Raw genomic sequence first — 16,822 nt, forward strand, 5'->3', positions numbered from 1 at the left:
TGTCTAGATAATTGGATGTCTTGTATAGAAAACAAAAGGCATGAAGCTTTTAAGGGGATCATTATGCTTGTTTCCTGAGCTTCAGTACTACTTCAGATTATATTGGCATAGCATATGTAGGAAAATGAATCTATCGTCACCAACATGTTGAGCTGTGAGCCTCTCCACCTAATGCAAGATCACCTCAACTTCTAGGGGCAATTCCCTTCCTTCAAATTCAGCCACACTGTCAGTTTCAAGTATTATGAGACTCATCATCTGTTTTAAAAGGCAAAGCTGTATCCTGCAGCAGTTCATAAAGACAAAGAGTGATTTTTTCTGAATCTCTTAAACTCAGTCTTGTCAAGAAGTAAACATGCAAAACTGACCTTATCAGAGATGCAATACAGCTCCAATTAAAATTGAACTGGGGAGAAGATCTTGGAGGAACGATTTCAAACTCAAAATGTAAGCCTCATGAGTAAGAAATGGTGTCATATGCTACTGCATCTTTATCTTCATTCAGTACAGGGATCAACAAAACATTGTTAGAAATCATTCCAGTTAGCATGGATGCCACTGTTGAGATTAGATTAATTAAATGGATAAATCCCAAGCATGAATCAAAAATATCTAATAACATGTAAGAAGTCAAAATATGAGACAAGCAGTTCTGCCAAAAATCTTTTCAAAGCTCCCAATGGCCTAGTATCAGTATGATTGGAAAATCTACAATTTGGAAGAAAATAAAACAGACCAAATGCCAGGTAAGTATGAGGCTGTATAAATCTGGCCTTTGCCAGAAAAGAGGCATTGAAACCAACAAGAGCTTATCACAGCCAAAGAAAGATGCACAGTAAGTATATCTAAATGAGTTAGGCTAGTGGTCGGCAAACTGCGGCTCAGGAGCCGCGGTTTGCCACTCTGTTGACTAATGAGTTTGCCGACCACTGACCTAGACTCTTGATTCCAATAATTACAGGCTGTTGTTCCTTGTGATTAAGCCCCTATCGTTAGGCAGTTTCATTTTGACATCATTCAACCTAACAAAAAATAACAGTCTTATTGGAAAGTGCTTTGTGTATTCTTAAGTGAATGCTATATAAATGTCAGTAACTGCCTATATATTAGGAGCAATGGCCTAAGGCTGGGGTTGGCAAACTGCGGCTCGCAAGCCACATGCGCTCTTTGGCCCCTTGAGTGTGGCTCTTCCACAAAATACCATGGCCTGGGCGAGTCTATTTTGAAGAAGTGGCGTTAGAAGAAGTTTAAGTTTAAAAAATTTGGCTCTCAAAAGAAATTTCAATCGTTGTAATGTTGATATTTGGCTCTGTTGACTAATGAGTTTGCCGACCACTGGCCTAAGGATATAAAGACAGAAGAATTTAAATTATATCTGCATCTAGGAAAGAATTCATGTACTTTTGCAGTGAAGAATTTATTTTGAAAATATACTGTGAAATTTCAAGGTATATTCTAATAACATACTAATGAAAAAAGAATGTACCCTGCTGAAATAGGATGGAAGGAAGGAGGGAAAGAGGGAAGAACAATTGGAAGGAAGGAAGGAAAGAAGGAAGGAAGGGAGGGAGGGAGGGAGGGAGGGAGGGGGGGAGGGAGGGAGGGAGGGAGGTGATTATTCTGTAACTATTCTAGCTATAGACTTGAATATGTGTCATGTCCCATGAAGAGATATGCAACTCCAAAGGGAGTTTTCTATTTTATAAAAGTCAATATTGTTCCAAGAGGCTGTTCATCTTATTTTAAAATCCCAGTCTCCTTTGGAGGATCTTACAGGACAGTCCTACTGTCAATGTTTCCTTCTGAGAGATGTCCTGGGATTCCTCTGTTCTTTGAAAATAAGGGAGCCATAGAGTCATTTTTCCAGAGCAAGAAGGAATCTTCAAAATCTCATGTCTTTTGTCCAGTGTCACAGATAGAACAATGGTTATTCATCTCTGGGCCAATATGTTAATATTTTTATTTTTTTTTAATTTATAGAATTATTTTAAAAGACAAGGGAACAATCACAGGAGTAGCAAAATGGACCTCATAGATGATACAGCTACCTCTCTAGAAATCAGTTTTCTCTTTATATCTAGTATTGATTCTAACCTTGGGAAAGCTGGCCTATTATCCTTCAAGCCTTGCTGAAAATGAGGTATTTGGGGTCAAGAAAAAAAAAAACCCACTAGTAATGCTCAGACTCTGGGAATAAATGATCTCCAGGATGCAATTAGCACAATCCTTCACCTGGGAGATGGCAAGGACTAAGAGAAAGAAAAAAGTACCTAGGTTCAAATGATGACTTTTAGAATAATTTTCTGTTCCGGCCACATTTTCCTCTAATGACCAAGCTAATCTAGTCTTGATTAGCATGACCATGAAAATAATTATCATTTATATGCAATTTTAAATCTTAAAAGCCTTTGTTAAAATGTTCTTTCCTGCTTCGGGACATGCAATATTGACTAGAGTAATGAATTCATTATGGTGTTTCTGACTTCTTTTTTACATGAAATCTCTAAATGTATATCTTATAACATATCCAAGTACTAATATTAGGACATAGACTGTGTATTGAATTTTTAATGTGTCTTCCTGGTAATTAATATCTTAAAATTTTAATTTATATGTAATTTTGGATATGTGGAAGTTTATTTCTGTAATGCATATATATTATAAACTTTTTATATAGAAAATTATATTCTTCCTGGTCTTCATTATTTCTTCAATTATATCACTCTTTGTGTCAAAAATGTAAATATCACTGAAACATAAATACTCACTGGCTATGTTGTCTTGAAGATAGAAAAAAAAAAAGTGATTGTTCTCACTAAATAATAACATTGAACAGGCTCACTTCTATTTTCTAAACAAACGGCTTTTAATGTCTTAGAATTATACTAGCAATAGATGCATTTACATATTAAAGCTATGAGCTGATTTTAACTTTAGAAAATACGTGCAATGAAAAATGTACTGATTAAAAGAGAAATTTGATATTGTTTTTAAAGTGTTATATTCCAAAGATTTTCTTTGTGAAAGCTTAAAAGTAAAACTACATAGATTCTGGAGCTAGGGTTTGAGTCAAACACATCTTCCAGTCTTAATGAACAAGATGTACCTTCCACATCTGCAAACATAACATTCAGGCACTATCTTCTATCTTACTATCTAATAAAAGAGTAATATGCAAATTGACCATCACTCCAACACACAAGATGGTTGCCCCCATGTGGTCAAAGATCCTGCCCCCATGTGGACACAAGATGGCCACCACAAGATGGCCAGCAGGGGAGGGCAGTTGGGAGGGACCAGGCCTGCAAGGGAGGGCAGTTGGGGGGGACCAGGCCAGCAGGGGAGAGCAGTTAGTGGCAACCAGTCCAGCAAGGGAGGGCAGTTAGGAGTGACTGGGCCGGCAGGGGAGGGCATTTTGGGGCAACCAGGCCTGCAGGGGATTGCAGTTGGGGGGGACCAGGCCTGCAGGGGAGGGCAGTTGGGGGACCAGGCCTGCAGGGGAGGGCAGTTGGGGGTCACCAGGCCAGCAGGGGAGGGCAGTTAGGGGCAACTACGCTGGCAAGGGAGGGAAGTTAGGGGAGACCTGGCCGGCAGGGGAGGGCAGTTAAGGGTGACCAGGCCGGCAGGGGAGCAGTTAGGAATCGATCAGGCCAGCAGGGGAGTGGTTGGGGGTGATCAGGCTGGCAGGGGAGTGGTTAGGGGGTGATCAGGCTGGTAGGCTGAAACTGTTAGGGGCAATTAGGCAGACAGGCAGGCGAGTGGTTGGGAGCCAGCAGTCCTGGATTTTGAGAGGGATGTCTGACTGCCCGTTTAGGCCCGATCCCAGTGGAATCAGGCCTAAACGGGCAGTCAGACATCCTTCGAGGGGTCCCAAATTGGAGAGGGTGCAGGCTGGGCTGAGGGGACCCCCCCCCCCCCAATGCACAAATTTCATGCACTGGGCCTCTAGTATGTATATAAAAGTCTAATATGCAAAGTGTCCCTTTGGGGGTTTGACTGGGAGACCACAAGTTTGATTGTTCACTATGACATGCGCTGACCACTAGGGGGCGGCGCAGAACTAAGGAAGGCCTGGGCCGGCAGCTGCTAACCAAAGAAGGGAGACCCCAGCCAGCAGCCGGAAGGAAGGCACCAATCGGCCCTGATCACTAGCCAGGCCTAGGGACCCTAGTCATGCTTGAATTTCATGCACCGGACCTCTAGTCTTATTAATAAAGGAATAGTAATAAAACTTCTGGGATGTATGATTTGATACAGTATTTTGATCATATTTGGCTTAAAACATGGTTGTAAAATAAAGGTAAAAGGAGAGCAATGATAATAGAAAGGGGTATTTTTATTTGGGTTTCAAGGGGGTATTTTTAAGGTAAGTGAACATTTCTCTCCTATAAGCTTTTGAATGTTGTTTGTCAAAACAATATGGGGGAAAAAAAGGCTGATATTTAGTGTGTCTTCACTTACCTGCACTGTGGAAGCACCCACATGGAAAATGGAACTCTACTTCGCAACCAAGCAGAAGTATTTTAAAACACGTAAAACAATGGTTGGCTGTAAAAGTAGAAATGTAAAGAGAGAGAGAGAGAGGGAGAGAGGAGAGAGAGAGAGAGAGAGAGAGAGAGAGAGAGAGAGAGAGAGAGAGAGTATTGAGGTTTATAATCTGACTCCCAAAATAAAAATTAAAAATAACTTTGAAAACCATGCCTGGCCGCTTTGGTTTAGTGGTTGAGCATGGACCCATAATCCAGGAGGTCAAGGTTTGATTCCTGGTCATGGCACATGCTGGGGTTGCTGGCTCAATTCCTAGTTAGGTGTGTGTAGGAGGCTGCCAGTAGATGATATTCTCTCATCATTGATGTTTCTATCTCTCTCCCTCTCCCTTCCTCTCTGCAATCAATTAAAAATATTTAAAATAATAGTTTTGAAAACCAATATTTGTTGAAAAAGAAAGGATCTTATACGTTACTTTGTATCTTGGTTCATTTTGACTACTGTAGTAAAATACCATACACTGTGGCTTACAAACAACAGAAATTTACTTCTCACAGTTCTGGAGACTGGGAAGTTCAAGATCAAAGTGCCAGCAGAGTCATGTCTGCTGAGAGCCTATTTTATGGTTCACAGACCCCCAGCTTTTCACTGTGTCCTCACGTGGAGGAAGAGGTGAGGGAGCTCTCTAGAGTCTGTTTTATAAGGGCACAAATCCCATTTATAAAGGTTCTGCCCTCATGACCTAATCACCTTCCAAAGGCTTCATTTCTAAATACTATCACATATGTATTTTAGGGGGACAAATAGTCAGTCTATTGCACTTTGCCACCCTCTTAAGTATGTCAAAGTACATACCTAATTGATAATAGAGTTTTACCAAAGGGTGATTCATCATCCAGATGGAACTGAATGGGGTGGAAATAGATAAAGAATATAGAGAAGAGGTCCCAGCTTTTGCATTTGAGAGGTTTCAGGGGGAAATGCTGAGGGAGGGCTTTGGCTAGGTTTCCCATGGAGAACTCTAGGAGGACAGTGCCTCCACCCAAGCCTGGAAGGAGGTATATCTAAGCAAACAGAGCACTGCATCATAGGCAGACAAGGAGTCTGACCTCGGTTCTCCTGGTTCCTGTGTGGAATGAGCAGAGCATGGGCTTTCATGCATATCCCCAAAGTTAGGCAAAGTTAGGTTGGGAGTTCACAGAAGTTGTGACCAGAGGCAGAGGCAAAAGATCATGGGAGACAGTGTGCATCCCTGCATCTATGAGTGAGAACAATTTGAAAAGAACCCAAACACTAAACACCAGTGAAAGGTGCAGGAGGTCACTGGGTTGTTTTTTTATCTCTATTAGGAGATTCTAATCTGCCTTTGGGAAAACTTGCTAATGGTCATCAAAATCTCTGACTTCAAGAAAGCTCTGTATAGTGTACTTTTATATATAATACTAGAGGCCCAGTGCACATATTCAAGCATGGGGGGGGGGGGTCCCTCAGTCTGGTTGGCGATTGGGACCAATGGGGGATGTCTCACCCAGTCCTGTTTGGGGCTAATGAGGGCCAGATGGCTGCGGGGGGAGGGACTGTGGGAGTGCACTGACCACCAGGGGGCAGCTCCTGCACTGAGCGTCTGACCCCTGGTGGTCAGTGCACATCATAGTGACTGGTTGTTCAGTCAACCAATCATAATGGTCACTTAGGCTTTTATATATATATATATATATATATATATATATATATATATATATATATGTGTGTGTGTGTGTGTGTGTGTGTGTGTGTGTGTGTGTGTGTGTTTAATTTCCATGCTAATTTCCAGAGTAGAAAGTATGAACCTTGTTTTCTGGATGGTAATCTGGAATCGTAAATAAATGCCTTTGCCAGATCAGCTGAGCAGTGGAGATGGGACTGAAACTGAGTCCTCATTCAAAACTGAACTTTTTCTCATTGATGTGGCCTAGCATGCATATTGTTTTCTGTGCTATCTTTCTATCCTTGTATAGGTTACATAATTTATGAAACACTTCTTTTGGATATTCTCTCTGAAAAAGGAATTACACAGCACTTTCTGTCCATTCTGGTAATGCCTCTGCCTGCAGAATTACAAGTGGATGTGTAGCTGAGGACATGATATGGGTTCTTAAGACTTCCATTGCCCTGAAATACTATCATAATGCTGCACTCCCTTCTTTAACTATCACGCTTTGTGAATATTCTAAGTTAAAATTTTTCTATAAATTAAAAGAAGATCTTACTCTGACATATTAGTTTAAGCAATAAAACATTTTACCACCATTTTTACCCCAAAGATATTGAGATCTACAAGGTCTGATACATAATTAAATTAAGCCAGGATTTATAGAGATACTACTATATGCAAGGTGCTAGTCATGACATCAAGAAGTGTAATTTCTTATAGAAGAGCCAATACAGCAATGATCATAAATCACTATGTGTCAGATACTTTACATGCAAAGTTCAATTAACCCTCAGAGCTGAATTAGAAGGTAGGGGTCATTATTTCTAATTTACAAATAAGGAAACTAAGGAAAGAGAAGATAAATTACTTGTCTATAATCACATAGCTAATAAGTGAGAAAGCCTAAATATTATATGATATATGTCAAGACAGTAGCAATAGGTTGACTATGATTATCTCTTAGTTAAAGTAAGGGCAGGAAAAGTTTCAAAAAAAAATTTACACCTGAGCAGGTATCAATTGAAGTTTGAAAGTTTGACAGACAAATTAAATAGCACATACAAAATGTTACATAATACACATTAGACATACAATTATTCTGTGCATTAATCTTAGTGATTCATCTTTAAGATTGATTTGTTAACCACTAAGATGCCAAGCTAAAATTAAATATATACTTGGCATACAATCATAAATTCTTAAGAAGGTATGTTTTATTTTGGGTGAGTTGGGAAAGGTAGAACAATTTTTGGAGTAGACACTACATACCCTTTGATAAACAACGAGAGGCATTGCAAGCCCACAGACGGGCTAGTGTTCTGGTTAGCAGTATGGACTCCCAGGCCTCATTCTCAGCACAGAAGTAGCACAAAATCCAACCTAGGGGCTACTCTGACATTCAAATACTATCTTCTTTCAACTCACATTCTCTGCATCATAGGTAACGCTTACCACATGCTATTGCCTTTAATCATTTATATAACTCTTTTGGCCACTACACTACAAACTTCCACAGGCCAGGGAGTTGCATTTCATGGCACCTATATACAGTTTCTGATATCTAATAGGCGCCCACAGTTTGATGTGGAACTAAATGGGAACAATTCCACTGTCTGATAGCAACCATCATCCAAAACTGTAATGACAGCCTATTAACCTTGCTTGAAACACCAAATCACTCCAGAGGATCTATTCTCATTTCCACAGTGACTTGAACCAGAATGTGGTGGTAGATGCCAAAATAGCCAGATGTACTTCTCTATCCATTTTCCTTCGGCTTTTTAGACCATATGGTTCTCACCATTCCTATAATGAGACTTCAGGATTAAGATTCAGAAGTCCGTCATTTCCAGAATGCATAGCCCAGACACAGAGCCGAGGCTATTTTTTCCCAAGTTGACTTGGCACTGGATCGTGATGTGATGAATTTATTATGTACAGCAGCAGGCATGGTGCTTTTTAAAAGCAAAATGCTGGAAACAGAAGCCCATTGATAAAAGAAAAAAAGAAAGTCAAAACTATGCCAGTTTTCTCCAAATAACATCAGAGTAAACTATCATCAAATAGAAGTCGTTTTCCCCATAAATAACAGCATGGAGCAAATTTATCGCATTCTCAACTCCTTTGAAAAGACTAAAAATAACCTCATAAAGCTGATCTAATTATCCTGCATATATACAGCGACATGTGAACATCAGAGTATGGCATCGGCTAATTGAACAGCTAAGGATGCTGGGGAACTTTAAACAGAAGATTCTGAGAGTATGTGAGCTAATAATGATGACATTAAAAGAATGTACTGATCTTAGCAGTATAGTTTGAAGCCAATACAGCATTGCAAATGACAACAACTGGGTTTTGATGTGTAGATAAAGGTCGAACATAAGGGAACTTTGCCTTCAAGCTTTTTATAATAATGTACCATAAACTCAAGGAAACCTCTTTAATTTCTCTGAAGACACACAGATTTCCTTAATTTTCTGACAACACACCTTTGCTTACTACAGAAATGTCTTTATTCCTATTTACATTCTAGTAAACCCAATTATACAAGCATTTTTCCAATTTATACTGGGAGCATTCCCATTAAACGTCTGCTTTTAGTTATAGTGCTGCTCTGTATGAAAATACAGGTAGTAAATATGTGTAGTATCATCAAATGTGAATGCTAGATATGAAGAAAATAAAATAGCATTGAAACTAGACACTGATTTCTTTCAAAAGTTGCTATTATATTCAGATGGCAAAAGCACATACCAACACTGACGAAGTTTAAACACTGACCAATGCTGTCCTGAAAATTAAACATAGAGACCAAAGCCCTGACACAGACCACTGAGTGTAAAGGCACAGTCTTTATCTTGGTATGAAATCTAAACATCTGACATGTCATTGGATTTCCCACTGTTAGGTTTTTCCTTTTCAGCTAGCCAAAGACATGTAGTTATTTTTTTTTAATGGAAAAGTACTGTTACTTTGTGGTAGGAAAAGCAAGCTAAGCCATAAATGGCAAAAATACTTCACTACACTTGACCTGTACTTATCTCTTTGTCTGACTTTCCTAAAAATGTTAGAATTTTAAAAATACTACATTTTCTACCTGATGGGGAACATAAAAATACATTTGGGGGGAGGGGGATAGCAATCTGAATCTGTACCACTAATCTGCTTTCAATGCACATTCTTGCTAGCCAATAATTAACTCACTGCCCCTTCCTTAATTATCTGGTCTTGCAAGACCTATTTAGCTAAATACCATTTTATAGAGGCCATAAACCATGAACCATATACAACCTCCAGATGGGGTTATCAGCACTGGCTCCAGGCCAGGCCTTTAGGTGTGGTCTCACGTCCCCCATCCCAAACAAGGGGCTTTTTGCAAAGCCCGCAAAAGGTCCGGAAGTCTGATCCATATTTGGGGGACAAAGAAACCAAAGGCTATAAAGGGAAAGCTTCCTCCATATTTGAGGCTCAGGATTTGGAAACAGGCTCCCCTGAGTCACTGTACTAGTACATGTGAAACATCCGAAAATAAATGGGTTTATCCTGAATCTCTGAGTACTCCTATATTTTTAGATTGCCTGGTAAATTCTGTAACATACCAATGCCTCAAATATAAAAAGAGCTGGTATATAATTCTACTAGCGAAGAGTTACATTAAAAGTTCATGAAGAAGATATGATTGATGTGGGAAAGAAGGCCAGTCTGGTAGTATAATAAGCATACATGGAGTGGAGAAAATCTGAAAGAAACAAGATTGAGTAAAAATCCTAGTATAAAAACCATACTAATAAGCAAGACTGTCTAGTAATAGCAGGCAAGGATTTGAAAAATGAAACTGAACTGGCTAAAATCAGAGATGATTTTTTAGATGAAAAAGGTTTCAAATTGTAGGAATGTCTCAAATGCAAGTATACCAATATATTGAAAAAATAAGGTATATTGAAGTTTTGACCAGGTTCAGTATGAAAAAAAGGTCATGATCAATTAATAATATAAGGAAATATGGTTGCTAGGTATTTGGCTACCTTAGTTTATTTCAAATCTTGTGATTGAGTGATGTTTTCTAATAATATCATAGAAAATAATATTAAAAGGACAAATATATATGGATACATAAATATTCTTATATCATTATTCAGTTTAGAGAAAATTGAAACTAAATGTTTCATAAACAGAAGAAATAAACATATTTTAAAGATTTTTTGATAATGTGAAAATGTACAAATAATAATGTTAAGAAAAAAAAGTATGATCTTTTTTTTTTTAATCCTATAGAGGAAAGATTAAGATGTACCTAACATACCCAGCTGGTGTGGCCTAGTATTTGAGCATAACCCATGAACCAGGAGGTCACAATTAGATTTCCAGTCTGGGCACATGCCTGGATTGCAGGCTCGGTCCCCAGAAGGGGGTGTGCAGGAAGCAGCTGATCAATGATTCTATTTTATCATTGATGTTTCTCTCTCTCCCTCCCTCTCCCTTCTCTGGAATCAATAAAAATATATATTTTTAAAAAGATGTACCTAATGTTAACAAAAACTATGATAGAAAAATAGAAACATACATAATTTTAATTTTGTTCTTTGTACTTTCTGTACTTCCCAAATACTTTAAAATTATTTTCTTATAAAATATACATTTTAAAAGGTTTAAAATCATCATGAACCAAAAAAAAAAAAAAGGAAATTTCTTTTTTTCCCATACAGAGGTACTGATTTCAAAATATCCTTACTATTTCTTAGAAGAAATTCCCAATTCCTATGTTTCCTAATTCTTTCTTAAAGAATTCACTTTTCTAACTATTGAGAAACATAAATTTAGCTCATCCATAGTGTGGGGTTAAGGTTGTCACTGGAGTCTCTAGAGATGAACTATTAACTCTAAAGATATAAGGGATTAGAAGAAAGGACTGGGAAATTCTTTATTCATCAAAAGTTTACTCTTTCTAGAAACATCAGCTACAGAATAGGTACAGAAGTCAACTAGTTTCAATATGGTTAAGAAGAAGAATTCTGAGTCTTTTTATGTGGCAGAATCTGTGCCAGGCTGTATCTATTCAAAGCAGGGACCATGAGAAGGTCTGTGATCCACTTACATTTTTCAGTTCCAACCAAGACAAGATATATCTACTGATCCCCAACTGTGTGCCTGCCTGACATGGGCCCCGGGGGGAACCATCTTTTAATTGCTTAAAATGATCAGAAATAAATATGTTTTAATTGTAATTATGTAAATGCAACTGTGAGAGTTAAGGGCCGAAGGAACAATTCACAAAATTAAACATGAATAAACAATTTACTGAATCCTCTTTAGTCTGACAATGAACAGTCCAATAGAATATAAACTGTGGATATCATCTGGTTTCCAGGGTGGTTTTCTGTCATACCCAAAAGACTCAAAGCCTTATGATTCTATTTTGGTTCTATCCAATTTCAACTCAGCTAGGCTTGAGATGTTTCTAATCCAATCATGTGTGTGTCCTGGCTAGAGTGGACAACATAATAGAGCTGTGGCTGTTTTGGCAGTGTTCTTTCTTTGATAGGTTCCGATTATGCAGTTCCAGCTACGAATTAGATATCAAGTTATCCATGGTTTAGTATTAATTCACCAGTTTTTATGATGCCAGGGGAATAAAAGATGCCTTGGGATCCACTCATGCCCTCCAGCTCTACTATAGATACTTTTTTTTTTAATCACTTTCAGAAATACTACATTCCACTTTATACAGGTCCTGACTAACAATGTTTCTTAAAGAACAAAGTTCAATTCAGATCAAACCAGAGAGTGACCCATAGGGAAAAGGTTTTAAAAAATGGACTGCAATCCAGCTCTTCTCATGACTGAGGCATAATGCCGTTTTTCTGTTTAACTGAACTGCTAAGCCTGACATAAATTGACTTCAAGCTCTAGCCTTTCCTACATCTATAATCAAATACCTTGCTACTTTTTGCAACCCAGTTTATGCCCCACCCATAGTAAGTTACTTGTAATTGCTCAAGTCTATGTGCTCTCTGAGACATACTGTGACTCCTTTGCTTTCTCTCTGGTTAGTCATGATCTCTTGTTCCTCTTCATCTCCCCTACACAATGCCAAACTTCCTCTGTGCCATTCCTACTCACCCACCAACACTCAACCTAGGTTGTAAAAAAAAAATAAATTCCCCCATTCAAAAGGAAAATTTGGGTTTTTCCTAAGACCTAGCAATCTTAGGCTCTCTTTGACAATTTGTTTGATAAAATGATCATTCCTTGAATCTGTTACTAATACAGTAAACATGTCATACAGTGTTGACCAGAGATAAACCACCTTGGCATTGTCACTGACAGAGCCAGAATAGACAGACCGTTTGGCACATGCTAAAATTATAGCAGCATGTGTCCCAAAGAAAGAAGGTATTGAGCTTTCTATTTTCTGTGGCTATCTGATTGAGCATAAATACTTTAGAGAAATTTAAAAATCCCTGCAATCGATTACTTCCTGATTGGTAGTAGGAGGTGCTCCATGGACGAGCTTACCAGAGAAACAACCGTAATTGATGAAAGGTATATTTTTAAAAAGTTTGAGGTCTCCAAGAGTTATTTCAAAGGCACACAGCAAATTAAAAAAACATACATCCAAGAGAATATACTAAATCTCAGGAAGAACAGTCCTGGCCCCAGTCAGCAATATGAAAGCTCCAAACTTGACAGGTGTAGCCAAGATGGTGCTCCTTGTGTCCCAAGCTCAGGTGAAAGGCTACATTATTTTCAGGGGATGGTCAGGCAGCATTTCTCATCACCCCAGGCTCTATGTTACTGGGACTAAATTCCAAGCCAAGGGATTTGGGGCTCCCTTTCCCCACCTAATTACTTCTTACAGGGCAGAGACAGTACCTCATGGGTAAGAGGGAATACAGAGGGCCCAGCTCACTAGTAGAACAGAGGTTCAGTACTAGGGGAAGCAAGCCAAGAAGGCCTAAGGCTGCCACCTCCCCCATGTGCTGCTCAAAAAGGAGGACTGTCACTCTGGGGAAAGGAGGACACCATCCCACACATAGCTCTGGAGCAGTGGCTCGGAGATTTTACCCGGGGGGAGAGGAAGGCTGTAAGAACAGAGAGCTCTGAAGCTCTCCCCGGATGAGCTGACTTTATTTGAAACAGTGTGGGGAAGTTAAAGCCTGAAAGTGCTCTCATTAAACAACGGAGAATCTGGTGGTGAGTCGGAAAAGGGAGGCTTGCAAACAACAGGCCAGGCAGTTTACCAGCAAGAACCAGAGAAAGCACAACTAAGAAGAGTCCTCCTGGAGTCATACGTAATCTCAGACTGGCCTTCAAAACGAAACCAGCAAAAACCTTGAATTTAATTGGATCAGACTGTGGATTGATTATGCCCCAGGGCATTATGGATAAAATACTGTAATCAGACAGCAATTAGTAGAGCCTAACAGCTGAGTATGATGCCCATAGAGGCAGCTGGCTTAATAGAGTGATCAAATCAAGAGATGGTCAAAAAGAACCCTATTAAAGAACTATCACCCAGTGTGACTATGCATGGGCAAGGTTTCCCCTCTGAACAGAGATATCAGAGGCTCCAACTGTGCGGGGAAATACACCTCATAAAAACAGGCAGAGTCTCTGAACAAATAAACAAGCAAAGAAGGAGGAGAGAGCACAGGTGCATTGGAGGAAGAAAATGGCATTGGATAATAACTTGAATTCAAATAAACAAATAAATACAGCCAGAAATGGCAAGTAAAAGCATTAGTATAGCAAACTCTATAAATAAAGTTCTCCTTGTCTCTTAAATTTTTTTTTAAAAATAAAATTAAAAGAAATTATTATAACAATAAGTTGTTGTTTTTGAAACATGTATAGATATAAAATGTACAACGATAATAACACAATAATGGGGAGGAAGGAATAGTGCTGTATAAAAGTACTCTCCTTTGTCTCACCAGAAATAGTATAAGTTGAATTATGTTCTGATAAGGAGGATATATATGATAAGTCCTAGAGCAAGCTAAGAAAATAACACAAAAAGTACAGAGGAAAACATCAAATTAAAAGAAAAAACAATATATAAACAAATTAAAATTAAACACATTAGAAAGTACTTAATATAAAGGAATAATAGAGAAATAAAGGAACAACATAAGAATAAAAATACATGAGATTTATGGAAAGCAAAAGTAAAACAGCAGACATAAATCCACCCAGCTATATCAATAATAGTATTAACTGTCATTGTATTAGAAAGCCAATCAAAAGACAGAGATCGTCAGATTGGATATAAAACAAGATCCACCAATATATATATGCTGCCCATGGAACACACACTTTAGATTCAAAGATAGAAATAGGTTGAAAGTGAAGAGATGTAAAAAATATATTACGCAAACAGCAACCATAAGTAAGCTGCTGTGGCTCTTCGAACATCAGACAAAATAGACTTAAAATGTTACCTGAAAAGTGGGTGGGAAGGGAGCGCATTCAGGACTCATTTCACGCAGGGCTCTGCAAGGCCTGTGACCTCCATGCAGGTGGCTCCGCCTCCCCTCAGGTGGCTCCGCCTCCGCTCAGGTGGCTCCGCCTCCGCTCAGGTGGTGCCGCCTCCGCGCAGGATCCAAGTTTCTTCACCTTGGGGATGTGGTCCACCAGCGCAGGGCCTGGGGCCTGCTGCCCTGGCATTGCTCCTGGCCAACACAGACATATTTTTGTCCAAGCCCCAGCCAGCAACCCTAGAGTACCTGGAGAAAATAGACCTGAAAACACTGGAGAAGGAACCAAGAATTTTCTAAGCAAAGGAGCTCTGGGAGAAGAATGGCACTGTGACCATGGCTGTGCGAAGGCCAGGCTGCTTCCTCTGTGGAGAGGAGGCTACGGACCTGTCCTCCCTGAAGCCCAAGTTAATTGAGCTGGGTGTACCCCTCTACGCAGTGGTGAAGGAGCAGGTTGGGACCAAAGTGGAGGACTTCCAGCCTTCTTTCAAGGGAGAAATCTTCCTGGATGAAAATAAAAAGTTCCACAGCTCCCAGAGGCGGAAAATGATGTTCATGGGTTCATCCGGCTGGGCATCTGGCTGGGCGTCCAGAGCAGAGTCTTCCCAGCCTGGAGGGAGGCTTCTCTGGAAACCTGGAAGGTGAAGGCTTCATCCCCTGAAGCGTTTTTGTGGTGGGATCATGAAAGCAGGGCATTCTTCTTGAGCACCGAAAAAAAGAATTGGAGATAAAGTAAACCCAGTTTCTGTCTGGAAGTTATTAAGAAGATCAAACCACAGACTTTAGCCTCAGGGAAAAAGTGACTGTGGGCTCTGCCCAGCTCAGGGGTAACTAGGGGCTCACCTGTGTTCACAGGATGCTCGGTTTCCACACGTGTCACTTAGGCCATCATCTTAGACTAGATCATTCATTAATTTAACATTGTGCTCTGTTTATGCTCAGTAAGACAAAATAGCCTCAAATAAGACTGATAAAACGCTAAGTGAGTGAGGGGTATTTCAGCTAAAACCAGGAAAACATGAGGCTTAAAGTTGGCTGGTTCACTTCATTACAAACGTATATGATGTTTAAGGTGCTGTTATTTGAAATGAGTTTTATTTTCATGACTTTAAAAGTCTAAGAAAAGTTGGTGATTGATTAGAAGATTACGGATAAAAGGCTTTTGGCTTGTGTGTTTTCTATAATGATTTTTTATATAATGTTAAAGTAATGACATGAAGGAATTGATGTGCTCTGGATGGCTTGATAAAGGTAGATCAAAAAATGAAAAAAAAAATGTTACCAGAGATAAAGAGGGACATATTATAATGATAAAGTGACAATCGATCAGGAAAATATAATAATTATAAACATGACTAGAGGTCCGGTGAACAAAATTCGGGCACGGGGGGTTCCCTCAGCCCTGCCTACACCATATCCAATTGGGGACCCCTTGGGGGATGTCTGACTGCCGGTTTAGGCCTGATTTCTGTGTGATCAGGCTTTAACCCGTAGTCGGACAACCCTGTTGCAATCTGGGACTGCTGGCTCCTAACCGCTCACCTGCCTGACTGCCTGATCACCCCTAAGCACTCTGCCTGCTTGCCTGATTGCCTCTAACCCCTCTGCCTGCCAGCCTGATTGCCCCTAACCTCTCTGCCTGCCTGCCTGATCGCCCTTAACTGTCTCTGCCTGCCTGCCTGATGACCACTAACCACCTCTGCCTGCCTGCCTGATCACCTCTAACTGCTCCCCTGCCAGGCTGATTGCCCCTAACTGCCCTCCCCTGCAGGCCTGATCACCCCCAATGGCCCTCCCCTGCTGGCCTGGTCTCCCTCAACTGCCCTCCCCTGCCAGCCTGATCACCCCTAACTGCTCTACACTACAGGCCTGGTTGCCCCCAACGGCCCTCCCCTGCCAGCCTGGTTGCCCTCAACTGCCCTCCCCTGCCAGCCTGATCTCGCCCTCAACTGCCCTCCCCTGCCAGCCTGATTGCCCCCAACTGCCCTCCCCTGACTGCCTGGTCGCCCCCAACTGCCCTCCCTTGCTGGCCTGATTGCCCCAAACCCCAGCCGGCCTGATATCACACCCAAAAGCCCTCTCCTGCTGGCCCGATCACCCCTAACTGCCTCTGCCTCGGTCCCCACCACCATGGCTTTGTCAAGAAGGAAGTCAGACGTCT

General features: G+C 40.3%; 1 pseudogene across 1 annotated transcript; it reads left to right on the forward strand.

Moving 5' to 3' along the window:
• The first annotated feature begins 14,618 nt into the window (after positions 1-14,618).
• LOC308241071 (peroxiredoxin-like 2A) lies at positions 14,619-15,464 on the forward strand (annotated as a pseudogene). Its single transcript has one exon. The product of its transcript is annotated as a peroxiredoxin-like 2A (transcript).
• Positions 15,465-16,822: the final 1,358 nt, after the last annotated feature.

The sequence above is a fragment of the Plecotus auritus genome, assembly GCF_963455305.1.
Source record: "Plecotus auritus genome assembly, chromosome: 2".
Taxonomy (NCBI): domain Eukaryota; kingdom Metazoa; phylum Chordata; class Mammalia; order Chiroptera; family Vespertilionidae; genus Plecotus; species Plecotus auritus.